General features: G+C 40.9%; 1 long non-coding RNA gene across 1 annotated transcript in view; it reads left to right on the top strand.

Moving 5' to 3' along the window:
• Positions 1-27,783, top strand: part of LOC309847665 — a 559,315-nt gene that overhangs the window by 48,345 nt on the left and 483,187 nt on the right. The window lies entirely within an intron of this gene.

Here is a 27,783-nt window from a genome sequence, read left to right as displayed (position 1 = left end):
AGCGTCAGGGATTTGCAGCCATCCTGGGATATTTGGGTGTCTGGCTGAAAGTGACCTCCGTCAATCGCTGGCTCATTTTCTGGCGGTGGTTTTTGATGGTTGCTTTCATTGTAGTTATGGGTTGATATTTGACCAAATGCATTTGCATTTGCATCTTCTTTCAAATCTTCTTTTCTGGTAAAGTCAGATTGGGCACTTGGTTTGTCCTATCCAGCCTCAGGGAAGGAACACGGCTTCTGCCTTCAAGCCGGCATGTGGTTCCCGGCCCCTGCTGTTTTATGTGTCTCAGGCCAAGTAGTCCATACATCTTAATTATGCAATTATTTGAAAAGATTCCAATGTTGTCTACTTATCAGAGGTCTCTGGAATACACACCATACCCCTCTGATTAGGGGTGATTAGGGGTGATTAGAGAAATACCTGATATCAAACTGTTTTCACATTTCCTTCTGTATCGATTGTCCAAAAGGTGATTATTGTGAGTGCTCAGCTGGCTGTTCTCATTAGGAATCCATTGATTGTGGGCTGGTTATGGTTCCACATGCCAGGCTAAATGTGCTGCTTTCGATTCAGAGTGTGAGGCAGCCAGATAAGAAAAAGGAATATTAAGGCCAGCATTTTATTGTCCAAGCTCTGGTTAAATGGCCCCACCTTCTCACTACTTTCCCAGCTCCCTCCCCCAAAGAAACAACATTAATTAGTCTTTTCAGCTATGCAGTCTTTGGAAGCAATACTCTTGATCTATTGAAGGCTGCATTATTAAAATTATCTGCTGTGTCTGTCCTTAATAAGGTCAAAGAAGGAATCTATGAAAGCTGATTCATCACAAAGGCCCCGGGGATGCACATCATTGAGAAAGCCAATTTTATTTTCCTATTCCAGGAGAGAATTGGGTTGCAACCTCCCTTGCTTATCAGAAAGGCAAAGCCTAGAGAATCTGCCATTAATTTGGAGAAAGCCCTAATCAGTCCATCAGGCCTTCTTTATGGAGGGTTCCTCAAGACCAGGCTACCTGTGGGGGATGAAGTGGTGAGGGAGGATTTTAACTCTCTAAGTGAATGATAATTCCTCTCCAGAGATGCTTGTCAGAATAGATTTCCCTCTGAGCTCTCAGCTTACATTTCTTTAATAGTTATTAATGCCACTGTATTGGCAATGCTCTTCTACCATGATAAAATCTCTCCAAAGAGGATTGCTATCACATGCATTCAGCAGGATTTAGGAAGGCAAGATTCAGGGAAAGAGAATTGATTTTCCCTCTTTAAGTAGAGGGCAATGATTAGTGTGTCTTGTAGCACAAAGTCTGTAAATTACTTCAGAATTGCATAGATTGTTCTCCATAATATTCTCAAAATTTGAAGACTCTCAACTTGGTCTCTTTACCTTAATTGTGTGTTCTGAAAAAGAATTTGTTTCCTATTTTTACTAAAAAATTGAAGTTCTGGAATTTGGAGAACAACCAGTGTAGGAAAAAGAAAAAATGACTTTTGGCCCCTTACTGCACCAGATACGTAGAAAGAATCCAGTGACTTTTTGCCAACTGTGGATAGATTGCCATGATGAAACGTTAAAATTCCCCCATGAGTCATTTCAATACAGTCCCATTTACAATAAGTGATTAGAGCTTGATCTTTAACATAATCTATTTCTTAAATAAGTATAACTGTAGAACTACAGAATCCATTTCTTAACCGGGGGTTCTCTGAGCTCCCCCTCACATCAAACATGGCCATCAACTGAGAAGTCATCAACCAGCCTGCAGCTCTGGGGTCACAGTGAATTATTTCCCCCCATTTACAGACTTGCAGTGATATCTCTAGAGTATGTGGACAATTTTGACCTCACCTCTAGCCAAATAATAGGAATGTTAATAAAACGAGTAGCGGGGTGCCTGGGTGGCTTAGTGGATTAAGCCGCTGCCTTTAGCTCAGGTCATGATCTCAGTGTCCTGGGATCAAGCCCCGCATTGGGCTCTTTGCTCAGTGGGGAGCCTGCTTCTCTCTCTCTCTCTGCCTACTTGTGATCTCTCTCTCTCTCTCTCTGTCAAATAAATAAATAAAAATCTTAAAAAAAAAAAAACCGAGTAGCAAAGTAAGTTATTATTCAAAGCCTTAAAAGTATGAGATTCCTCTTGGCTGAGAGTGCTGTGGAAAGTCTTGGTTATTAGGTCATATGAGGGAGCTTTTATTCAGCTTATATTGAGTACTGTTTTTTTTTTTTCTCCTTTTTTATATCTAGCAGGGTTCCTAGAGGGTTCCAGGCCCTTTATTTGGAGTTAGAGGCATGAAGGTACCTACACTGTGTCCTTTGTCCAATCAGTCCAACTGATTAGATTCGTAAAATTTTGGGGGGCATAAAGGAAATAAAAGGATTTCCTAGTTGGATGTGCCACAGAATCCAAAAAGATCATAGTCTGTTTTGGAAATTTTGGTCTGCCTGAAACCAAGTGGCTGGAGGAGAGTATGAGAAATAAGGAGGGGCAGGCCATTCAGGACCCGATAGGTCAAACTGAATATTGGGGAAATTGTAAGGCCGACAGAAGATTCAAACCTGGAACGACAAGATCACTTTTGACAGTTAGGAAGTCTGTGGTTGTCCATAAACCCAAAGGAAAAAAGCAAACTCAGATCACAGTATGTCCCACATCTAAAGCATCTTAAGATATAGCCCTGGTCATTGCATTATTCCGCTGAGGGATTTTGTATTTTTCTGAACCATTTCAATAACAAACTTGGAAGACCCATCCTAGTTGGGAGATCGCTGATTTTTCTTTCCCAGTCCAATATCACAGGGAAAAATATCATTTATGCGGCTCTGGGAAAGTTGATCTTCAGATGGGATAAAATATCCTACATGTAGTCTTCCTTTGATTTCTGATTTACATAGTTACTCTGTGTTCAGCAAGGAACAGCCTGTATGACTTCCTGATGCTGACCTGGATATTACTTATAGCTGCCCTAAATTGTGTTATCCTGGTATACCAGTTGTTCAGTATTCAGCTTTGCTCCTGTGTAACTTAATATTATGATTTATTTCTGACTTGGCTTTTCTTTATCAAATGCTGTCTTTTCCTAAGAGGTTCATGTGGAAATGTGCTGCATAGGAAAAAAAAAAAAAAGAACAGAGTTTGGCCTCAGGGCAAAACCATGAATACTGACCCAGGGACATGAATACAGGGCAGGAGAGCTGATGCCACGAGTATGTCAGCAACTAACACAAATTAACTCCTTCCTTTGCCTCTTGCATGCTCCTTGATGTTGTACAGGGGCTATAGATTTTAGCACAGAAGATAAAGTTAGGATGTATTTGTCTGCCAACAACCTGTTCTTTCAACCTCAAAATTAAAAATTTTGCTTGAAAATGGACATTTTCATTTTATCTTGGCCCAGTGAACCAAGTTTTAAGGTATGTGGTGGCTCTCATCCTACCTAAAATACAAATACTACCTGCGGTCTACTTCTGAATGGTTTGAAAGAGCTCAAAAATAAATGACTCAGATAGATTAAATGTCCCTTGAAATACACCCAAACTTAATAATTAGGAGAAGGGTGCTTGAATAAACACACTTAGAGGGTTATTGAGCATATATAAACTTAGATGGTCCATATTTTGAAAAGGCAGTGAGTCTAGGGCACGTTCTTAGGAACTGAGTAGATTGCACAGTAAGTAAAAATGGCAGCAAAAACATTTGTTTTAGCATTCAGTTAAGCAGTAGCAATTCTTTTATACCTAGGAGAACTTAGGTGAGACTAAGGAGCAATCAGAACAACAGAAAAATAAGAAAGCATTACCATTCAAGAGTATGAAATTCCTTCTCTCAATCTTTTGGGATTTAAGATATTTGTTGGTAAGTCAAACTAAAATTTTCCCCTAAAATAGCAGGTAAGTAGGTGGTTCTTAATGCACCTCCCTGGGCATATGGTTTCCCATTATTCAACTAACTTCCCCTTATATGTTTCCAAATCAGTTCTTTCAGTTTCTCCAGTGTTCAGAGACCTACTGGCTAGAGTCAGGTGTGTGGGAGTGGGTTCGAATCCTGGAGTGAGGTGTGTGGGAGTGGGTTCGAATCCTGGATCTGTCATTGGGTTGCTCTCTTAATCTTGAGCAAGGCCCTTAGTATCTCTGAGGCTGTTTCTGAATCTACAAGTGAGAAGAAGCAAAACACCAGTCCTGTGAGGTTGCTCTGTGGGTCGCAGAAAGTAATAAGGGAAGGTGCTTGGTTGGGTAACAATCTCTGTATTCAACAGTGAACTCTCTTGGCCTGCAGACTCAGACATGGCCTTCCAGGCTCGTCTCTTACGTCTCCCTAACGCAGTTCACACAGTCTCTACTCACTGTTGCATTTTCCAGTCCAAGAATACCCTTGGCATCGTCCCATTCCTGTACTCGTTCCACATTATTTCCATCTTGGAACCTCCGATGACAGTGCCATCTTCCTAGAGAATCTCTGAAGTAGAAACATTCTTAGTCCGTGCTGGATACAAAAATAGACTCAGCAAAAAGAAAGACTGAACCTGACTGAAGATGAAATTCTGCATTTCCTTGGGACATGCAGGAATAGAAATACTTACTATTTTAAAAAATGTTGAAGTTCAGGAATGTTTCTGTCACTCTGCCGGCTGTTGAGCCATACAGAGAGCCTTGGTTCCCCACAGAGGTGGAAGTTTATTTGTGATGAGTCAATGTTGCTCCTTATTATGGTCCCCCCTGCCCCGGGGCCCCTGTGGAATAGGCAGAGGTCTTCCCTCCCCCTGCTCCCCGCTGTGAGTCAGATGTGACATCGACAACACTCATTCTTCCCCAGAGTCCTCCTTGCTGCTGTCCCCAAGCCAGCTGGTCAGCCTTCTCTGACTCAGCCCAGCTGCAGCTGTCCCCGGAGTACATTGGGTGCTGCTCCTCAGGGTCACTGCAAAAGAGCCTGCCTTGTGTTTCCTGAGCTGTCGTACACCCAGATGGTGCGCAGTGTAATTTGTGTTTAGAGAGCCTTCAAGCCAAAATACCTTTGAAATGCAGCTGTAAACGTCACTTCTCTGGGTGATGTCTGTCTTCTCCCTGTTCAAAAGCACGTGCTCCTGGGGAGGACGCGCGTCCAGCCATCTATTTTAAATAGCGTGAATCTCACACTGAGCTGGGCTAAGTTTGTGGTAGGCCCAAAAGGGAGGAAAAAGGTACACAGGGGTGAGGTGGTTAATATGGGAGATGTCCATGAAGAGAATGGAGAGAGGGCTTGGGACAGGTACACACACCTCGAGAGCAGAAAAGAACCAAACTGAATGGCTTCTGTCGTCTGATTTTGCCTTGAGCTAGCCCTGCTTGCCACACAGCAGCCACAGGTGTTCCTCTCCCCACCCGTCCCTCTCATTAAGGGCAGAACCCCTTCTTGTGAGTAGTATGTTCCACTTCGGCATAAAGCAAAAGCCGCCTGCTAGAGCGAGCCTCTACAGAATGCTAAGTTTTCAGAAAAGCCCAGCACCAGCATATTTCTTATCAGCTTCGAAGGTTAAAATAAATCCCTTCTTCTGTTAATTCATAAATCCTTTAACCACATGCCATTTGGGGGCCATATGCTTTCCTTCCTCCCTCTAACCCTGGGAAAGATCTTTTACGTCCCATCTCTGTAGATATCTGAATGCGAAATCGGCTATGGTTATCTTACTCCTCTAATCAGAAGGTCAGCAGTTACCTGGGGCTTTTCCATCTGTCCTCCAGCTGAACGCTGGCATTTAGTAAATCAAAAATTGGTTACAAATTAGCAAAGCCGACTGGCTCCATGAGATCCAGCCTGGAGACGTTGCTCAAAGGGTGGAGGTTTAAATATGGTTTGAAGGGAGATTCTAGGTGAATTCTATTTGTCAAAGCCATAGAGTAGCAGCGTAGAAGATGAGAGATGTTCTCCTGGGGAAAAATGTCAAATCACATGGGGAATGGAAATATTTCACAGGGTGATTATTGAATTTTGAGCATCACTCTGAGTGGATTAGGTGTAATTTTTTTTTTTTTTTTTTTTTTTAAGATACAAGGAAGTAGCTGGCAACAATTTTCTCAAAGTGTTTCAGCTTAGAAATCAGTAGGAAAGGCTCTCATGCATTTCCAGAAGTTTTCCAGGTACTAGAGGGATAGAGGGTAAGTTTCAAAGTACACAGAAACACACAAGTGAAATAATTTGCAAACAGTAACATGAAAACCCATATGGTGCGCATTCCAATTGCATTAGGGCCCCAGAAAGGGAGGGAAGGACAGTGTTAGCTGAAGAAATTGTAGGGAGGCTTTATAGAGAAACCAAGTCTTGTCCCATAGAAATGGGTGTGTTCGATTCCAGAGGTAACAAGAGAGGAAACAGGGAAGTAAATATGGCTGGCAGGAGCTGCAGGGAAGTGCTGGGAAGTGGTGGGGGAGGAAGATGTTGGCAGTCATCGAAAGCCTGGCCGAGGTATTTGGAGTTGATATTTCAGACCAAGGGGATCCCCCGATGTTTCTCAAAAATAATATAAAAGATAAAGGTGATGCTTTAGGATACATCTGGCTTTTGGGGTTGAGAATGGGAAGAAAACCCCAAAAGGGTTGGCAGGATAATCCAGTGATGACTTGATGGCCTAAGAGGCCAACCTAGAGGACTGGCCTAAGAGGAGGACGTGGAGAGAAAACACGGTTTTGCAGAGAAAAATGTCAGTGAAACTAATAACAGTCCATCACAAGACAGGACTGGAAATAACTGGCAAACTTCCAACCTGCAGGGACGGGAAATGCGGTACCTCTGGCTGTGGTGAGGGCTTCTCCATTGGAATATCTCCATCGCAGCCAGCTTTGTTTGCCTTTATGTAAAGCTGGGCACCCCTTCAGCAGGAGGGTGGGTGGGCTCAGGAGCCAGTGGTCATGGTGGGATCTTGATACAGCTGAGGCTGCCACGCTCCAGTTAGAGCTGGGATGGGCCTGCCAGAGGACAGGGGGGTGGTGGTAGAGGGCTCTCAGGGTTCTGGGAGCCCCTGCCTTCTCTGTTTAGGAAGGGCTCGGAGCTCCCTGGCCACTTGCACCTGGTTTGTACATGCTGAGAAGCAGGTGCAAAAAGCCTGGTCATTGTAGTTTCGCGTCCGTGTGGACCTGGATGACTACCCAGTATTTGTAACTCACCATGGCCGACTGTTTCCTTTTTCATCCTTATCCTGTGACAGGAATTTGTGTGAAAGGTCTGAAGGAGATACAGAACATTTTCTCTTTAGAATGACTACATTTTATGGCAGACACGATATGCTAAAGTGCTATTTGCAAACCCAGGCAGTCGTCAAAATCTGTGAACATAATTAGACAATCAGAGGTGCCGTGGAATCCTGTCGGGCCTGGGCCTATTCAGTCTGGCTAAGTGTGGGGGTTTGAGAAGCTGTTGGGGAGGGAGATGGCAGAGACTGAGAGTACAGATGAGGGTCAGGGATGGAGGGCCAGGGAATGAGAAACAGCCAGGATGGCCTGGGTGCTTTAGCTGGATGCTGAGGAGAGAGGAGAGACCGTGGGTCCAGAACCACCTTTAATGAGAGCATCCCTAGTTCTCAGAAGGATCCAGCCTGGGGGAAGCTGAGTGAGGGGCTGACAGTGACTCTTTTGGAGCCAAGCCTGCCATCGATGATTTTTCTGAGCTGGTGAAAGAAGTATTTCTCCTTCCATGTGGCTTAGGGATTGCGAAGATGTCAGGCAGAAATGGAATTTCTGAAACACTGTCCTATTTGGTCCCCGAAGCTGGGGCTGAAGGCTCTGCAATGGGGCATGTAACTAGGGCTCCGGCTCCCCTTAGCAGTCATTTTCAGACTTGCAAAAATGATGTATTTTCCCAGGCGGGCAGGTGACTGCCTATAGCAGCCTTCAGCTAAATGAAAGCATTCTTTTGGTCTCTGGGGAGCTAGATGCTGGCAGACGGGCTTCTAGGATTTAGAATTTCCTAGGTTTGTTATTTGAGCGTAACAAAAGGGAAAAATCCATCCTGGATGCAATTAGATCATTTTTCGTTGTCTTTTTTTCCCCCCAGACAAATAGAAGAAAAAAATGTGAAGGACAGAATTTTACTGCTGTTACTGGTAATTTTAAGCCCAATATGGATGGATAATATCTGATAACAAATAAAAGGTTTAGTGTGTGCCCTTTTAGCTCTCGGGGAAAAAAAAAAAAAAAAGCTGTAATGCCTGAGTACACTCTGTGCAGGAGGGAGATTCTCAATATATTCAGATAAAGTAAGGATAATTTTATCGTGATACCATGTAGTAAGGCTTTTGTGCAGAACTTGAATCTCCCAGAAAAAAGGAGTTTCAGAGCAACTGCCACAGACAGGGTGGGGGCCGAGCAGAGTGGAGCACCCATTCTCAATACTTGGCATCGTAAGCAGGGTGTCGTCCCATGGGTGGGTAGTGATTCAGTTGTGACGTATGTTCTCCCAGTTTTGTTACTGCTAACGAACACTCGTGTATGTGTATGGGATGACCCCAATTTTAGAAAATGAACTTGGTTGGATTATAATTTACCTACAGTAAAATTCACTGATTTTCAAGTAGAATTTGATGATTTTTGAAAAATGTGGGGGCGCCTGGGTGGCTCAGTGGGTTAAAGCCTCTGCCTTTGGCTGGAGTCATGATTCCAGGGTCTTGGGATCGAGCCCCATGTTGGGCTCTTTGCTCAGCGGGGATCCTGCTTCCTTCTCTCCCTCTGCCTGCCTCTCTGCCTACTTGTGATCTCTGTCTGTCAAATAAATAAATAAAATCTTAAAAAAAAAAAAGAAAAATGTATATAGCTTTGTATATATCATAAGATCAAGATGTCGACCGGTTCCATCACCTTAAAATGTTCCCTGCAGTCCATTCTCATCCCCCCACCGGACTCCTTGTTAACCCCGGGTCTGCTCTCCATCACCGCAGTTTCTTCTGTTTCTCCTTTCCGCTGTAATTCTGAAATCACAGTCTAATTACGTAGTTTCTATATCTGTGTTAATATTACGAATCTCATATTCTCCAAGTCTTTGTGACCTTAGAGCCATTGTGTCTCTTTCAGGTAGTTTTGTAGATTTTCACTTCAACCCGTAACATGTGATTTTATGTGATCCTAGTGTAACTCATCTCTCCACCCCTGCCCCTCCAGCCCAGGTTCTTGGTGAGGAGCTTCTCATTGTTATCTTGATGCCTTAAGAACTATGAAAGGAGATTATACGTGTATATATGCTGGGAGGCAGGGGGGTCAAGAGGAGGGGGTACCCAGGAAGAGGCCGAGGAGAGGAGGGTTGATTGTCACCTGGAGCAGCTCCTGGAGGAAGAAAGCTGGAATATGTGCTTGACTTTGCTGGCGGAGGGGGGTGGGCAGCAAGTTAGAATAGATATTATTAATAGGTTAACCTAGAAGTAAAGAAACGTCACTAAGGCATGAGATAAGAGTGACTAGAAAGGATATATTTGGGAATTCTAGAAGTTTAGAACCACTGAAGAAATGCAACACAGCAATGACTTAGTATAAAGAAAGAAATTGCCAAGGAGCATTGCAGGGTCATTTGTTCCTTTAGATACCATCTGGGCACCATTTTATATGGGTTCTTCTTTGATCAGACAGATCTCTAATCCCAGTCAATTAAATTTTTATTTAATAAGCTTTCAAATCTACATAAAAGTCTCAAGAATATTACATTGTACTTCCATAAATCCTTCACCTAAATTCAACCGATGTGGTCACATTTGCTTTCTCTTATCTCTTTCTTAGATAAGATATCCAAAGTATCATTTATAGTAATTATAATGAATTTTAAAAGATATTTGCTTATTTATTTTAGAGGGATTGTGCATGCATGAACCGGGGGTATGGTGGGGGGTGGGGGGCAGAGGGAGAGAATCCTCAAACAAAGAAGGCCCATGCTGGGCTCAATCCTAGGACCCTGAGATCATGACCCGGGCTGAAATCAGAGTCAGCCACTTAACCGACTGAGCCACCTAGGTGCCCCTATAGTTATTATAATAATCATATCATTTTGCTGAACGGTTTGAAGTGATTTGTAGAAGTCATGACTCTTCTTTCCTTCAGCACATGCTTCCCGAGAATACAGGCTTTTTTTTTTTTTTTTTAACATAATCACAGTGCAGGTCTCAAAGTCAAGAAATTTAACTTTGATGTAATTGTACCATCTAATATGTAGTTCATGCTCAGATTTCTACCAGTGCAGGGGCTTGCTTTTCAAATGACTCTGCCTAAACCAAAACAGTCTATGACTCAAAAGAATGAGAGTGTTGCAGAACTACAGGTTGTGGGGTTGCTATCTGGGAGAAGAGGGGTAACCATTGACTGGATAAATGCCTACTTTTTTGGGAAGTGTCCAAAAAATATTTGTTTAATTGACCCAAAGTATTTGAACATTTATTAACAAATCATTTGCTTGTTTTTCATATTTTTTATTCTTAGGTTTGGAGGCTCTGTTGATAATGAGTGAGCAAGTGTGGGCCATGAGCTATTTGGAATACTTCATCTCAGCTCCATTTCTCTAGCTCCTTGTATCAGGCAGAACAATACACAAGAAAACCCTTTTTACTGCCCTAATTCATATCAATCAAAGACCAGGGAAAGGATCCTAATATCTTTCTAAAATGTTTTCATTTATCTTGGCATTTAGTTGTCATAAAAGCTGTATGTTTACAGTGTCCATTGGGTGTAAATGGTCCCATAAACTCTTGTAACCGAGTGACATGTGATAATGAAAGTACCCTCACAAAGAACAACAAAATAGATCTTTTTTTTTTATTGTAATCATCAAATAGTGTGCCCCAAGGTATTGATTGAATTATACATAAACCTGATGTGGAGCTATAAAAAGGATGCAAGCATGTGGTTCAAGACAAACCACACACAGACGAGTCCAAAAGAAATAACCTTAATTGTAACAGCATCCAGGTTTTACTGATGGATCACAAAACAAAAATATCCCCTGCATATATGTTATATTTTAGGGTATACTGTGAGAAATTTTATCAGTCAGAAAGTAGGAAATGTGTATTTAAACAAGGAAGAGACATATTTATTTAGGAGGCAAGAATAAACATGCAGGAGGGTGGCTAATGGTCCAAGGTATTTCCTTGAAAGTCACTAGAATGGAGGTAGTGTTCAGAGGAGACCAGAGTTGTCAGGGTCTGAAAAAATCCAGAGAAAGGTGGAGAAAGGTGCTTTGACTGGGTATTTAGTTTTGTATATATTCCACCTGAAATTAACTGCTTTAAGGAAAAAAGCTATTTTCTTTTAATTTTTAATTTTCAGTTGCTTAATTGAATGTGTATGGTGGGTTGGGTTGGGATATTGGGATTTGGAATTCTGTTCTTCAGTAGCTCATTTTCTCCCTGATAAGTCAACACGGTTTACTTATTTATTTATTTATTTATTTAATTATGCAGCACTTTATTTATCTTTTTTTAAAGATTTTATTTATTTATTTGACAGAGAGAGATCACAAGTAGGCAGAGAGGCAAGCAGAGAGAGAGAGGAGGAAGCAGGCTCCCTGCTGAGCAGAGAGCCCGATGTGGGACTCTCCAGGACCCTGAGATCATGACCTGAGCCGAAGGCAGCGGCTTAACCCACTGAGCCACCCAGGTGCCCTACTTTAAACATCCTTACCTGCACAGAACATCTGGAATGAAAAACATATGATACCTCACATGTTTTCTAAAGCTTAAATATCCATTCTTGTAATGTGTCTCATGCATTTTCTTCATGAGACACATTACAAGTATACCCTTCTTCATGTATCTGCTTTCTAGTCCTTCTGGAATTCACTCTTCTGCAGTTCTGTGTTGTCGGAGGCAGGCCCCTGGCCAGGGCGGCCTCCGCCATTAAAAGATGGCGCCTGGCTAGTTGCCAGGTTAGGATTGCCTCCTGAGACTCAGCGGAAAGCCCAAAGAGGAAGTAAACAGCACTGGTTGCTAGCGAAGTTGTTCTTTTAGGTGCACAGCCTGATTGGCTCCCTCCTGTACCCTGCTCGCTGATTGGTCATGTAAACGTATATAAGTGTGTAGACTTGCGGAAATAAAGAGAGAGAAGATACATCTGAACTGGGGCTTCTTGTCATCCTTGTGGGTCGAGGGCGATACTGTATAACCAAATCCTACTAGTCTGTCAAGGTCTACCTCAAATCCTCCTTTGGTGGGAAGACTCCCCTGATTGCCTTCAGTGGGAATATGCTCTCATCTACCTTAATCTCTTTAAATACTTTTAGCTATACATCTTCTCACTTTCTACTTGATATGATAAGCATGCATAAGTACATCTCCTATTTCTTCTGGCCTGTGAATCCCTTGAAGATAGGACTTGAGCTTTTTTTTTTAAGATTTTATTTATTTATTTGACAGACAGAGACCACAAGCAGGCAGAGAGATAGAGAGGGAGAAGCAGGCTCCCTGCCAAGCGGAGAGCCCAATGGGGGGCTTGATCCCAGGACCCTGAGACCATGACCTGAGCCAAAGGCAAAGGCTTAAACCACTGAGCCACCCAGTGCCTCAGACTTGAGCTTTTTGACAATTTTTTGGTGCCAAATTTGTGAAATTTTTAATGAACATTTCTGATTCAAAGCAAAAGTTATGATAGAATAGAATTAGGCCAGAAAAAAAGGAATTTTACTTTATTATTATTATTATTTTTTTAAGAAAGCATGTGTACAAGTGGGAAGGGACAGAGGGAGGAGAGAAAGAATCTTAGGCAGGGCCTTACCTCATGACCTGAGTGGAAATCAAGAACCAGACACTTAACTGACTGAGCCACCGAGGCAACTCCCCCAAAAATACTTTTTAAAAATTTGTTGCCCAATAAATAAATAAGTAAGTAAGTAAATAAATAAATATCTGTTGGCCAACCTGATATTTTCAGTCTGTTTTTTTACACTAAAAGAATCTCAGGGACTCTCGATATTATTGCTATAATTATTAGGTGTCATTTATATAGAATTAATCAGTATGCCTTGATCCGAGATGAAAAAAACTGTAATATTCTACCTAAGTGTGTCTCAATCTTAGTACTCTTGACTTTGTGGGCCAGATTGTTCTTGTTACTGAGGTCTGTCCTGTGTATCAAAAGAATATTGGGCAGTAGTCCTGACCTCTACTCACTAGATTAGCATCTAGTGAGTAACATAACCTGCTCCCTACTTTGAGTTTGTGAAAATCAAAAATGTTCCCTGACATTGCCAAATTGTCCCAAAGCAAAATTTTTTCCTGTTGAGGAATAATATTCTATGTGATGATTGATTTTGCAATTTGACAGAGAATCTTCCATGTTCTCAACTTCTTTCTCACTCTTTCTTTATGTCTTGGTTTATAGCCAGCTGCCACTGTTTAGTGAGTTTGTCATTCTGTTTACTTAGATTTCCTTCTTTCTTTCTTTCTTTCTTTCTTTCTTTCTTTCTTTTTTTTTTTTTTTTTTTTGCTGTTGTATCACCTTAAGTACTTTTTAAAAATAAAGGGGGTGTAGAAGATAAAAAACAAAACAGAACCCTGGAGTTTCTTTTTCAAGACAGATGTATACATATATGCTGAATTTATGTTTGACCGAGGCGCCAAAGAAATTCCATTGGAACAGGTAATCTTTTCAACAAATAGTGCTAGAATAATTGGATGGCTATATGTAAACAAGCCAAAAAAGAACCCTCACTTTTACCTAACATTGTATAGAAAAATTATCTTGAAATGGATTATATTCCTAGATACAAGAACTAAAGCTATAAAACAGAGGAAAAATCTTAGTGCCTTTGAGTTTGGCTAGTAATTCTGAGATACCATGGGAAAGGCACAACCCGTAAAAGCAAAAGCAATGAAGTAAAAAAAAGTTCGACCTTATCAAAATTAAGAAAAAAGTGCTTTTCAGAAGACACTTAAGAAAATAAAAAGGCAAAGTGCACTTTGGGATAAAGTATCGCAAAGCATATGTCTAATACAGGTCTTGTATCTAGAATATATATTCTTACAACTCAATAAGAGGAAAACACCCAATTAAAAAAAAAAAAAAGAGGAAGAGATTCTAAAGATACTTTACCATAGAAAATGTACAAATCTACAAATGGCAAATAAGCACATGACAAGATGTTCTAAGTCATTAGTCATCAAGGAAATGCAGATTAAAACCTTAGGAAGCTACCACTACAGTCTCATTAAAATGATTAAAATAGCAAAGACTGACAGTACCAAGAATGTGGAACAACTGGGGTCCTCATATGCTCACTGCTGCTGGGAATGTAAGATGGTGTACCTACCTTGAAAACCTGTTGGATGGTTTCTCAAAAAGTTAAAAATATACCTCCCATATGATCCAAATGTTCACTCTTTGGTATTTATCCAAGGAAACAGAAGAATGCATGCATTCACACAAAGACTTAGACACTTATTTTCACAGCAGCATTATTTTCAGTAGCTCAAAACAAGAACAAGAAGAGGTACACAAATCATAGTAGATTCCTACTGAAGATCCCTATTTAGCTACAAACTAGAATAAACTATTGATACATGCCTGAATAAATCTCAAAATAATTATGCTGCTTGAAAGGAGTCAGACGAAAAAGAATATATGCTGTATAATTTGATTTATTTGAAGTTCTAGAAACTGTGAGCCAAAATATGATGAAGAAGAGTAGATCAGTGATTGCTTGGGGGAGGGGGGAGGGACAGGAGGAAGGAATTCCAAATAATCATGAGGCAAATTTGGGGATGGTGACTTTGTTGTGATGATGGTTTTGTGGGGGAATATATATGTTAAAATTGGTCGAATTCTACACTTCGATCTTATATATTTTACTATACATCAAATTGCTCAATATAACTGTTAAGAAAAACAACTCTCCAAATGATATTCTCCCCAAATGATATACTTGCCATCTGGTTTGTAGCTTCAAAGTAATCTGCTGGTTACTGTTTGGAGGGCAGATGTTGTCATAGAAGGAAAAGGGGCTCCTGGGTTAACTAGATATGAATTGATACCATTGCTTTGCGCCTTCCCAGATGAGTGCCCTGTGTGAGTTCTTTTGAGTGTCAGAACTTTTTAGTTTTCTCTTTCGAAAAAAGAAAGAAGACTGATGGATAGGTTACATGATGCAGGTGAAGCAGCCAACACAGTGATCCCATGGGATCACTTCTCTTCTGTCTTCTCTACAAAGCCAAGTACTCATGTCAGAAGTGCTCAATAAATCCTGTTGTTGGAATCATTCACCATTTGCTTGTTTCGGTCCAGTTAGTAAAGGAGTCTAAAACACCGAATCAAGAACTTTCTAACCCCATTTTTTAAAAGATTATGTGTTTATTTGTCAGAGAGAGAGGGACAGAGAGAGCAAGAGAACAGGAGTAGAGGTAAGGGACAGAGGGAGAGGGAGATGCGGACTCCCCTCTGAGCAAGGAGCCTGATGCAGGACTCGATCCCAGGACTCTAGGATGGCCTGAGCTGGAGACAGGTTTAACTGATTGAGCCACTCAGGCATCCCTCCAATCCCATTTTTTAAGTCTTGGCATGAAATAAGAGCAAACTTCGAGTACATGTAACTAGAGCACATTGGAGTAATGTAACTGTTAAAATAATTATATATTCAGTACTTACAGAAGTTACTCATAGAAATGTGAACTTCCCCATACACACAAAGCAACCAGTTAAGATTAAATCATAAAATGAGACTCTCTATTATGAATTTTTGCATGGGAAAAACATAATTATTTGGAAAGTTCAGTCATGAATTTGTCCAAATGCAGATTTCCTTAATCCAGGGGAAAAAAAGGTTTAATTAAGTTAATAAAGCAGATGTTCAGGTATTCAAACAGCAAATATCTCCTTTAGGCCTCAAGAAACTCTTCCATATGGAATGTGCTGTTGATGGCATTGCTTTCAAACGGTTCCTTTTGCCTCCTTAGTCTGATATGAAAGCCCAGGAAGCTACAGGGAAAAGAGTACAACTATGCTATTTTTAAATGTCTTCAGTAAGTCCATAGAAATGTTTTCTGATAGCCTCAGGCATTGCAAAGCTGTGGTTGACACTTAAAGGCTGTTTTTTTCCCAAGGGTTGATTGGATCTGATGGAAAGTCCTTTATATACTACTAGGAAAGCAGCAAGGAGATACAGCAGGCTGTAGGCTAGGCAGAGACCATTGGTTCAAAGCTGCCTTCTTAGCTGAAAAAAATGTAAAGCAGCTAAATTTCTGCAAGCCGTGATTTACTGACTACTTGAAATGTGGCTGTCATAATGAAAAACAAACAGCCAACACACAAATTTAAAAACCACAAATTCAGTTTTGATTTGTTTGGAATTTGTGTTCAAATCATGTTTGGACTGAAGTTTGCCATTTGTTTAGAAAATCCTCTTTCGAAATAGCTAAGCAGATTGTGCTGTGATTCTAATGGAGCCCCTTAAAATATTCAAGGATATTAACCTCTTCAAGAATCCATATATGCTTTAAAATTTCTCATTCGTTGGAGGCTGTTAGGCTTGTAATAACCATGCTATTCAATTTCATCTCTTCATTAAATGTAAATTTTTGAGATTCAAATCATTTTTAAAAGGAGACAGGCTACCATGAGTAAATCAATAAGCAGTAGGATCCTGTAGCTGATGCTGTCAGTTCCCTATGCACATGCTTGTGGCAATAATGCTTCTTCTATGTGTGCCTTCCAATTTCCACCTAGCAGCACCTGTGACTCTGCCTGGGTGGTCTGTCTGGCTGTTGGCACCTGCTTTGGCTGCCCACTGAACAAGCCAGAATTGCTCAGACATTCCTCGCTCCCCTTCAGGTGGGCAGTAAATAGCCCAGCTCCTTCCCCCGTAGAATAATGAGACCCATGTTCTAAATGATTTTCCAGTAATATGGATGAATTAAGCTGCAGTTGTCCGCTGCCATGACTTGCTTGACAAGCCTTTTATTGGGACTTTTCTTTCCTGTCACCTCTCTCCACACCCATACCAATGTTTCCTCAGATCACCTTCCAAATAAACTTTTGCACTTGAATCTTGTTCTCACGATCCTTGTTTGTGGGCATGTACGCTAAGGCACACCTGTGAACTATGAGTTGAAGCGATGCTTTCTCTGGAGCCTTCTATTAGGATTCACATGTTCCTGGGAGAATCACTCCCTAAAACCTTGGCGGTGTTAGTTATCAAGGACTAAAGTGGTATGCTATCAAATAGGGCACTTCCGAAGACAGAGATGTCAAGAAGGAGGGTTATATTTGACAGCCAGCTTTCTTCTGTTCGCAGCTGCTGTGAGGGGAAGGCCGACGTAGACATCAACAAATCCCACGTCATTAAATTTGGGAAGGGCTCTTGGAGGGAGAATACTTTAAGCCTCTGAGCGTTGCTTGTAGTGCATCTAATGATTCCTCAGTAGAAAATCAGCTCTGTGTGAAGCCTCAAAGCAGTTCCAAGTCCACCAGCCATTGTATAGAATGTTTTGTGCTCATTCATAAGTAAAAGTGCTGCTTCAGACTAACCAGCAATTATAGCTTCTAAATGATGACACACATATTTTTGTGTTGTGGCAGGATTTAAAGACTTGCTTACAACTCAAGACATGTAGCTGAAGGGAAAACACATGACAATATGCCTTTCTTTGTTTAGTAATTGTATTTTCAGCAGAGTTATTTACACAGGCAGAGTGGGGAAGGAGGCTGTGTGAAGATACACGTCTGTACACTGAGGGCACGCTGAAAGGTCCGTCAGTGGCAGAACATGGTGTTGATGGGACCAGGAAGTCTGTCCCTACTTGGACGAGAGAACTTAATAGGGAAAGGAAAGAGAAGGGAAGAGAAGAACAGTTCTAAAATACTTGACAGGGGTGGTGATTCCAGCTTCTGATATTACACCCTGTACGTAATCTCTTGCTCCATCTTCCTGTGAGCCTATGAAGCTCTGCAAGAACATTTCACTTTTTAACAATGCTGTGGAGATGCTTGCCCGCTTCATCCCCAACTCTAAGGATGATCTTGAAATCTTGTAGCTGGGTGTCTTAGTTGCTGAGGCTGCCATAACAAAATGCCACAGATGGGTGGCTTACACAACAGAAATTTGTTTTCTCGCATTCTGGAAGCCAAACCTCCAACATCAAGGTGCCCTCAGCGTTGGTTTTTGGTCAGAGCTCTTTTTTTTTTTTTTTTTTTTTTCAGTGATTTTTAAAAATTTTTTATTTATTTTCAGTACAACAGTATTCCTTATTTTTGTACCACACCCTGTGCTCCATGCAATCCGCGCCCTCTCTAATACCCACCACCTGGTTCCCCCAACCCCCCCACCCACTCGCCACTTCAAACCCCTCAGATTGTTTTTCAGAGTCCATAGTCTCGCAGGGTCAGAGCTCTTTTCCTGGCTTCCAAGTGCCCTCCTTCTTGCTGTGTCCTCTAAAGACATTTCCTTTGTGTGTGCAAGAGGCCAATCTCTGGTGTCTCCTTTTAAAGATAACAATGTTAATGGATTAGGGCCCCACCCTTCTGACTATACTTAACCTTTGTTACCTCCTTAAAGGCCCTCTTTCCAGAAACCTTCGCATTGTGGATTAGGGCTTCAACATAGGAATTTCAGGTGGATAAAATTTATTTTTTTTTAAAGATTTATTGCTTTGAGAGAGAGAGGAAGTGTGTGTGTGTGAGCAGGGGGAGGGACAGAGGGGTAGAATTTTCAAGCAGACTCCCCGCTGAGCACAGAGCCCACATGGGGCTCCATCTGATCTCATGACCCCTGAAATCATGACCCAGGCCAAAACCATGAGTCAGATACTTGACCAGCTGAGCCATCCACATGCCCTCAGGTGGATGGAACTTAATTGAAAATAGTGGGAGTTATGGACTAGAAGGTGGCAGGTGTGAAATAACTTGTTTCTCTTCCCTGCACCTTCCATAGAGCTGGGGCTGGGCAGAAACTCCAGGCACTCCGCACTCTAGAGGCTAGAGGAGAGGGACCTTCGCTGAGTGAGTATCTGCTCTGGGATGGGCTATTTGGTATAACGTTTTAATTCTCATACCAACCAAATCCTGTTTTACAAGTACTTTCTTTTCTATAGTAGGAAATTGAAGCTCAGAGAAGTTAGTTAGCCAGTATGTGACCCAGGATCCAAGCACAAAACTCTTTTTTTTTTTTTTTTTTTTTTTTTAACACTATTACTGTGATTCCTCCCACTGAGGAATGGTTTCAACTTTCTGTAGTCTTCCTTGATACTCAGCTTTTATTAGTTATTAAAACAATGCTGAGGCTTCCAGGCAGAGACATATAGTTAGTCATAATAGTCATTAATGGCTATTTTCTCCATTGGAGATGAATTAAGTATAAATAAATTAAAGCATCTGGAAATTATATAAATCAATGAAAATAGCATTTAATTAATGAATATATAATGTATAAGGAGAATTTTTATGGAGTGAAACTTATGAAGGCAATAATGACTATAAAATAGGAATGATATATATATAATATATGAATAATTATATATATGTATATACATAAATATACTTATGTATATACATATACATATATATATGTATATACTTGAGAGAGAGAATCCTAAACAGACCTCCTGTTCAGTGTGGAGCCTGATACGGGTCAATCCCAGGACCCTGAGATCACGACCCAAGCCGAAACCAAGAGTTGGTTGCCCGACCGACTGTCCCACAGGCGTCCCAACATTTATATTTTTAAACAGGGAAATCAAGCATACTTGTTGTCTTGCCATTTCATTCACGTATCTACTCTGTAAGTATACATGATATTCTTGTTTAATACAGATTTTTGCACTAGCTCCTGAACTGGCTGTATGCAGTACAGGATGGATTTAAAGTATTTCTTACTGTGTTGAAGGCAGTAGAGACACGAATGAAATGACCGAGAAAGATCATTCAAGCTGAGGAAGAAACGGATCCAAATGGGAAAAAAAAAATGCCCCCGTTTCTCTATTTTTTTGTGTCTGTTCCACCAGATCTCTGGCCCAACCCTTATTTACACAGACTTCAGGCAACCTTGAATAACTGTGAGGATAATGTGTACCTTCTTCAGAAGGGGAAAATAATTGAAAATATCCAAATCACTGAATTACTGTGTATTGAGGCTTGAAAGCTTTGAGGTGCTGTGAGTCCATTTTTAGGCCTTTGCAGGCATTTTTCTCCGCTGCAGTAGGAATCTCAGCGTCTGTGTAAAACCTCTAAGTATAGATTAGTTACCGTCTGATGACGTTCAGCCTGGGAATTTGGACGGAGCATTAGTACACGTACAGGCAAACTCCCGCATGCAAGTTTCCTGGGTTGGTTGTGGAGTTCTCTTTCCTCTAAAGGATGTACTATTTCATTTCACTTCTTTTATATATGCTGTCTTGTTCACATGATCTTTAAGATGGTGGGCGCATGCATTTTCACAATGTATTTATAGGCCCGTTACTCTTTCCCTTTATGTTTCATAAACCACCTTCTTTACGTGTAATTAAATCTAATTTATCTGGTGGATAAGGTCTCAAGTCTTTAGTGTCTTGCTCTGACCATTCCCGCATGGACACAAACATGCACACACGAGCTCGTCCAGGAAGTCCTGCATTGGTCCGTTCCATAGTTCAGAGTTTAAGCTGGGCTGCAATCAGTAACAAGGACTTTTACTATTAGCTCACTGACTAAGAAGACATCTTTCATTCTTAGAAAGGAGGTAATGCGATCTCCCATGCCAGTCACCATCTCGTGGTTCTTCATGCCCAAAGAACAACAGATGTTCACTTCAAGATGGAAAACCTATAATTACAGCTTTCTTTTTCTCTTCTCATTACCAAACGGTCCCCTGTTCCTCCAACTTGTCTGGTTTCCAAACACCTTACTATCATGTCTGCTTTTCTGGTTTTATTGTATATTGCTGTGTCTTCTCAAAAAATGGCTTCCACATGTTAGCTCTTGGGTGAGCACTGAGGATGGTGGTAATACTGTCACCTGTGCTTAAAATATTCCACTTTTAATATTAGCTAAGATTGCACAAGCTGTAGAAAACCAGTGTCACCTACTTGGTTGATTTTGGGCTTGAGATCAACTGGGAATTTTCACTTGAATTCTGGCTCTGCCAGGTGTTGTCTGTCGTCTCAAATGTGATTAGTGTCCTTATAAAAGCAGTGAGAGCATGCTTCCTTGCCCTTTTTTCCATTTCGTGAGGGTGTGGAGAGGGTATCTGCTGGTGCCTCCGTCTTGGACTTCCCAGCTTCCGGGATGGTGAGAAATAGATGTTTTTGTCTATAAATCACCTCATTTATGACATTTTGTTATAGCAGCCCAGTGGACTAAGATAATATGATTAACAAGTGCTTTTATATATATTAACTCATTTGAGCTGTGTAAGATCTAGGAGATAAGAGTGATAGGCATTATCCTATCCATTTTGTAAATGAGGAAATAAAGACCCAGAAAGGGTAGGTGACTCAGCCATCATCATTATAATTTCTAAGTATTTAAACAAAATACCTTTTGATTTCATTGTCTTTGGCGTGTAATGAAATAGGCTGTATTTTACTGTTTATAGAATTTGCAGTAATGCCCAAGAGCTAATTGTCTAGTTAAATGTATTTTTATTGCACACGCATAAATAAATGGCGTTAAATGGCTTTTAAAAAGAAAGAAATTCTCTTATTTCACAGCTCCAACCGAAGGGTTGATTTCAGTTTAGCATATTTTTAGTTTTGGTTCATAAATATCCATGTTTTATGTAACTATAATTGTAGGAATGATACATTTCTGACCTGAATTTTTTAGTTAATGGTATATTAAAAACATTTTCCCTTGTAGTTACTTAGAGTTCATTGTCATTTTTTAAAAATTATATTTTGTGTGTAATGGTTTATGTATTTAAGAAGTATATAGTTGAGGTGCCACAGTGATTATTGAAAAAACTATTATTAATTTCCAGAAACTTGGGTAAAAAAGGCCTATTGCTGTGTGAGAAGCTGGTGTATCCATATTGCATTCTAAAGGTGTTGTCTTCATGTGGCAAGCTTATAGTAATATAGTCATGGCCTAATTATTTTGTAATTATTTTGACTCTGATGCAAAGTTGTATCATGTGTTTATTGTCATTTTTCATGACTGGTAAAGTGAACTGTTTACCGATGTCTTTGGCATTTCTTCATAAACTTCTTTTCCCTGTTCTTTACTGCTTTACCTACCTTTGAAATTTTTTGATGTCTACCTACCAAACGTGTCTTCATCCCGATGATGGATAAAGTTTAGGTTACAGCTTGTATTCTTGGTGATGCTACAATTAGCTTTAAGACCGAGTCTGTCTAAAAGGGGATAATTCTCTATGTTCTACGTGGTTGTTTGTGTGTGGGGGTGAAGGAGGTCTCGTATGCAAAGGGCTCAGGTGAACTCCCTCACTGCCCTCATGGGCCAGTATTTGAACCTCATCTAGCTGGACTTTCCATGGAGTTTTGCTCAGGGATTTGACCATCTGTTGCTTTTCCTTTTAATACGGAGATTATTAGAATGGCTTTTGCAGCTGGAGACAAGCAGGCTACCTCAGCCCCAAGCACTTTGACCTTAGATGTTGGCCGTTGGCAGCTGCTTTCTTGGTGAGAAATTGGGTTGGTACATCACCTGCCTTGCTTGGAAGGACCGCACCCCCCCCACCCCCCACACCACCAGCTTACTTCTTACCAGGCTGTCTAGGTAATGTTTCCAGAGTGGGGGCATCATTAATTGGAGAACATGCTTGTGTATCCATGGGACCCAAATAAAAGAAGGGACTTGCAAGCATTGTAAATGTAAGGTGCTAGACAAGATAAGATCTGGGTGACCCCAACAAGAGCATTTTGGTGCTAATGAGGCTGTGGGAAGGTGTTAAAGTCTTAATTCTAACATGCAGGTAATAGAAGGATTTTGGTTTTGCGAGAGACGAGGAGAGGGATCAGATACCTGCTAAATCCTGTAACTATAAAACTACAACAAATATTACTTAATATCTATTCTTAGTGTATTTGTATGTTAGAAGATTGCATAATTTTAAAGATTGAAAACTAGAGTTTTGATATAGCAATACGCACTCTTCGACCCATTTAATAGCTTTCAGTTTCAAATATTACTCAGTACTCTGCTGTGATACTTACTCCTTTCATACTTGTATTTTCCTTATACAAACAGAGTGAAGTTAGAATCTGATCAAAACTTTAAAATTAAACTTTTTTCCTCTGAGTTCATTTAAAATTGTTTCTACGTTTTAAAAGTAAACTTTCTATTAAAGTTTAATGCAGAAAGGTACATATAAATGTACATCTCCCTTTCCCCAGTGAACAGACCTATTGTAACCAGAACCATGTGAAAGTCAAAAATGTCCAGTTCCAGAAGTCTCTTGTGCCCTTTTCCATCAGTATCCACACCCTGTCCCCACAAAGGTAACAACTGTTTTATAGTACCATGGATTACTGTTTGGTTTTGAAATTTCTGTAATAATGCAGTATGTACTCTTATGTTGGGCTTCAAAAAGTATATTTTCTTTTTTTTTATTTAAAAGCTTTTATTGGGCGCCTGGGTGGCTCAGTGGGTTAAGCCGCTGCCTTCGGCTCAGGTCATGATCTCGGGGTCCCGGGATCGAGTCCCGCATCGGGCTCTCTGCTCAGTGGGGAGCCTGCTTCCTCCTCTCTCTCTCTGCCTGCCTCTCTGCCTACTTGTAATCTCTCTCTGTTAAATAAATAAATAAAATATTTAAAAAAAAAATAAAAGCTTTTATTTATTTGATAGAGATCACAAGTAGGCAGAGAGAGAGGGGGAAGCAGACTCCCCACGGAGCAGAGAGCTCGACGTGGGGCTTGATCCCCGGACACTGAGATCATGACCTGAGCTGAAGGCAGAGGCTTAACCCACTGAGCCACCCAGGTGCCCCCCAAAAATAAATTTTCTAAAGAAACCTGCTAATGTACCAACAAGGATCTGTATTTGGCTATTGTTCAGATTTGTTGCTATTGCTTTTTATAGTTCTATATCCTACTTGTTCAATATAGAAAATTTGAAAAGTATAGAAAAATAAGAAGCAAAGACCATTCCTACTCCTATCAAAGACAATAATTTTGGCATATTTCTAGTATTTTATCAATACATCCATTAACTAATTTTTAAATCAATTTTGGAGTACCCTCAGTGTGTAGGCAACTGTAGTAGGCACAAGAAAAACACAGGCAAGCAGCTGATTTTACATAATTAGAAAATTTTGTAAGTTTATTATCTTGCCTTTTCAATGAACATTGTAGTGCAGGCTTCCTGCAATTCCATGCTGGCTGACTAAAGTAAAGACAAGAGGGAGAAGTCACTGTTCTGGCTTCCAGTTTAAGCTTGATCTGCTCCTCTGTAGGAAAGAACTGAAGTTTTCCCTATAGCTCTTGGTGGAGGGAGGGCCGGTGGAAGAGAGGGGGCCAAAGAACGGTGAAGTGCTAAGTGGCTCCAATGACAGGGTGACAAGTTCTGTACCTTGATGGTTGGCATAGGGAATGTTTGAGTCTGGTGACTAGTGCATAAGGCCTTGGAGGCCTCAAAACTGAGGGCATGCTGAAGAAATCAGGAAATGAGGACAATGAATGAATGACAAGGGGGTTGCTAATAAGTGGAGAACTGTGAATCAGGGAAAACAGTAAATTAAACTTATTAGCTGATGCAAGGAAGATTGAGTATTCATAAGCTCAGAGAAAGAAAAAAACAAGACATTTAAGAAAAGCGAGCTGGTCCTGGGTCAATGTTGGGGTAGCACTGAATATTAAGGTCAGTGGAGGGGCACCTGGATGGCTCAGTTGTTAAGTGTCTGCCTTTGGCTCAGGTCATGATCCCAGTGTCATGGGATCGAGCCCAGCACTGGGGTCCCTGCTCGGCGGGAAGCCTGCTTCTCCCTCTTTCACTTCCCCTCCGTGTATTCCCTCTCTCACTGTCTCTCTCTATTAAATAAATAAAATCTTAAAAAAAAAAAAGTGGAGACTTCAGGATAGAAGGTGGGTCATAGGCTTCAGATGTGTCCAATCCAAACCCCTTGCGGGAGGCGTGACATGGTGTGGCGAGGCGTGGTGTGGCGGAAAGTGGAACCAGCGTGGGCTGATTCTTGTGACCACGTCCTTTCAGGGCATGAAGTAGAGGGGATCAGAAACTGAAACTCACCTGAGATTTTTAGACCTAAGTTAGAGGGTTACAGAGCCTGCTGCTTGGATAACAAAATCCTTACTTTAATTTATCCCCGTTATCTCGTGAAGATATGCCAGGTAGGAATAGAACTTTTGACATTAGTTAGTACTTCAAATAATACCTTTTAACGTTTCAGTTCAACAACCATTAATAGCTGTCCTTATATTGGTTAAAATGTATCAAGTTCTTTACAGTTTTAGATCTAATGAACGGTACCTCCCTCATCTTTCAAAGGCCTTCTAACATAGGTAGTTATACCCATCTCACAGATGAGGAAACTGAGTTTCAATATAGTTAAGTACTTTGTATAATGAGAGGCTGCTAATGTGTGGCAGAGGGAGTTCATATGCCATCTGAACTTTGGTGGGGGGCTGTGGGGTGGTGGGCAGGGGGAGGGAAGGAGTGAGTAGGGGATAAACCTTCCTGCAAGGAGCTCTCAGTCCAGAAGACTGTGTCCTCAACAATGGCCTCTGCCCACCTAGGGGAGGTAGGAATGTGAGGCAGGATCACCTGATGGTTTGGGATGGTCCAAAGACACATGTCACCAGACCCCCAGAGCTCCACAGGCAGCATCAGAACGTGTGTTCATTTGCTTTGTTACAAAAGGCGTAACCAAGTGGAGATGCTGAGGGCACACAGCTGAGTTCCTGGAGGGCAGAATTGTCAGAATCAGAATGAAAATGAATGTCTCTTCCCCAGTGCACGGTGCCAGCCGCTTGTGTGTGCATCACAAGTATCTTCAAAGAGAGGTGTTTGTCAGCCTCCCTGAAGCATTCCCTGACCTGTCAAGTTCAAAACCTGATTCCCTATTCTCAGCTTTACTTTTTGAATCTGGTGAGAATTTATCACTTTTAAGGTCTTCATGGGCATGATAAATATTTTAGAACGTTTAGAAAGTCAGGAACTTTAAAGCTCCTTTCTTCCTAAGATGATTTTGCTTCAGGTTTTTATGAGCTCGCTCCTGCTGCGTCTTCATTAGCAGGTACCTTCTGGAACAGTTCTTCCCTGCCTATTGCTGGGAATATTTGTATGGTATTCTGGGGTATACTGAAGATGATTTGAGGGAATTGTCTACGAACTGGTAAAAACAGTCATTATGTGTTCTGCTATCCTATGAGAAAAAGAATTAAACTATAGTAAATATTATGTGTTTATAAAATTCCACATACTTTTTTCAGTTTTGTTGAGAAATCTGAGCTCACGTCAGCTTTTAATATAAGGTTTAGTGTTTGCAATGACCACAAACAATTTCTAATGAAGATTTTTTAGTGACGCCTTTTACATTGTCGATTGCCTTTGTCAACAAAGACATTTTATGCCACAAATGGTTTCAGGAAAAACTTAAAACAATTTTTGCAATTATCTTACAATTTACAACAGCTGAAATTACATGTAAGGCTCTAACAGGTCTTTTCTTTCATGGGCTCAATGTTGACATTTCTTGTAATAATGTGAAAAGATGAAAATGTAGTTGAACTTTCTGACGTTAAGTATTTAGAAATAATAATGCAGTTCCAATTTGCAGAACATGCGTGGATTGTTAGAGCTGTCACTCTGCAGATAGCATGGGTGCTAATAAAAGGGCCCAGCAGCTGCAAGTTGAGAGGCTTCTGAACATCTATGAAGGCTGGGGTTCAGGATGCTGCCTGGAGACTTGTAGAACGGGTGCTTCCTCCTGGGCCCCCACCTCACCCTCATGTGGCTGCACTGGGCACTACAGATGGAAATGCTCTGTGTTTACCCAGAATAGGACCTTTCCCAGTTTTGTTGGCTCTTCACTTCAATAGCAGGGCCATGCTCTGCACCTGGCCTCCTGAAATACATTGCCAAATAGCACAGCACCTTCCATCTACATTCAGCCTCACGGTGCACACAGCAGCACAGGACTGGCATCACTTACCTTGCCAGTGGCTGGGAGGTACCTGGTCCTTCAGACCCTGCTCTTCTCCGCTGTGCTCCAAGGAGCTTGAAAACTGGCCTGTTGGCTTTGGCTATGCGAAACCTCATCTGGCTGCCCCAGAGCTGAAAGGATCAGTAACTCCTGGTACCTGTTGATTGATTGATATATATAAAAATATATTATATATTATATATAAATAAATATATATAAATATAAAATTTATTTTTATATATGGATATATATAAAATTTATATCCATATATAAAAATAAATTATATATTGAAAGTTCTAATTTAGAGGGATAATTATTATTCTTTCTGAATTTGTAGGAAATGGATCTTCCTTTTATGTTTCTATACTCTAGTCTACCATGATACTAGAGGTTCCTGCAAACCACCCATTTGGGAAGACAAGAAGCAGCAAAGTGTAATTTCTCAGAGGGTAGACTCTAGTGCCTGTCTGACAGGTTCCAAATCTCAGCCCCTTGCTAGCTCCATAGGCTGTGTTCCTCTCCTCATCTGTATAAAATAGGGCTGATGACGATAATGCTGTTTGCCTAGGGTTGAGGGGATGAACTTAGTTAATGCACATTATTTACTTGAAATAGTGCCTAGTGTAGTGTCTCCCAGTATTCATTAATGATGATAAATTGTTGTCAATAACAACAAGCTGATGTTATAGGTTTTACTAAGAAGCTGACTAGTACTCCAGTAGACTGGTGGTGTCTTTTTTTTTTTTTTTTTTTTTTAAGTGAAGTTGGATTCA

This window comes from Mustela nivalis (genome assembly GCF_964662115.1).
Source record: "Mustela nivalis genome assembly, chromosome: 14".
Classification (NCBI taxonomy): domain Eukaryota; kingdom Metazoa; phylum Chordata; class Mammalia; order Carnivora; family Mustelidae; genus Mustela; species Mustela nivalis.
The sequence above is the reverse complement of the archived record's forward strand: the minus strand, read 5'-3'. Positions and strand labels throughout refer to the sequence as shown.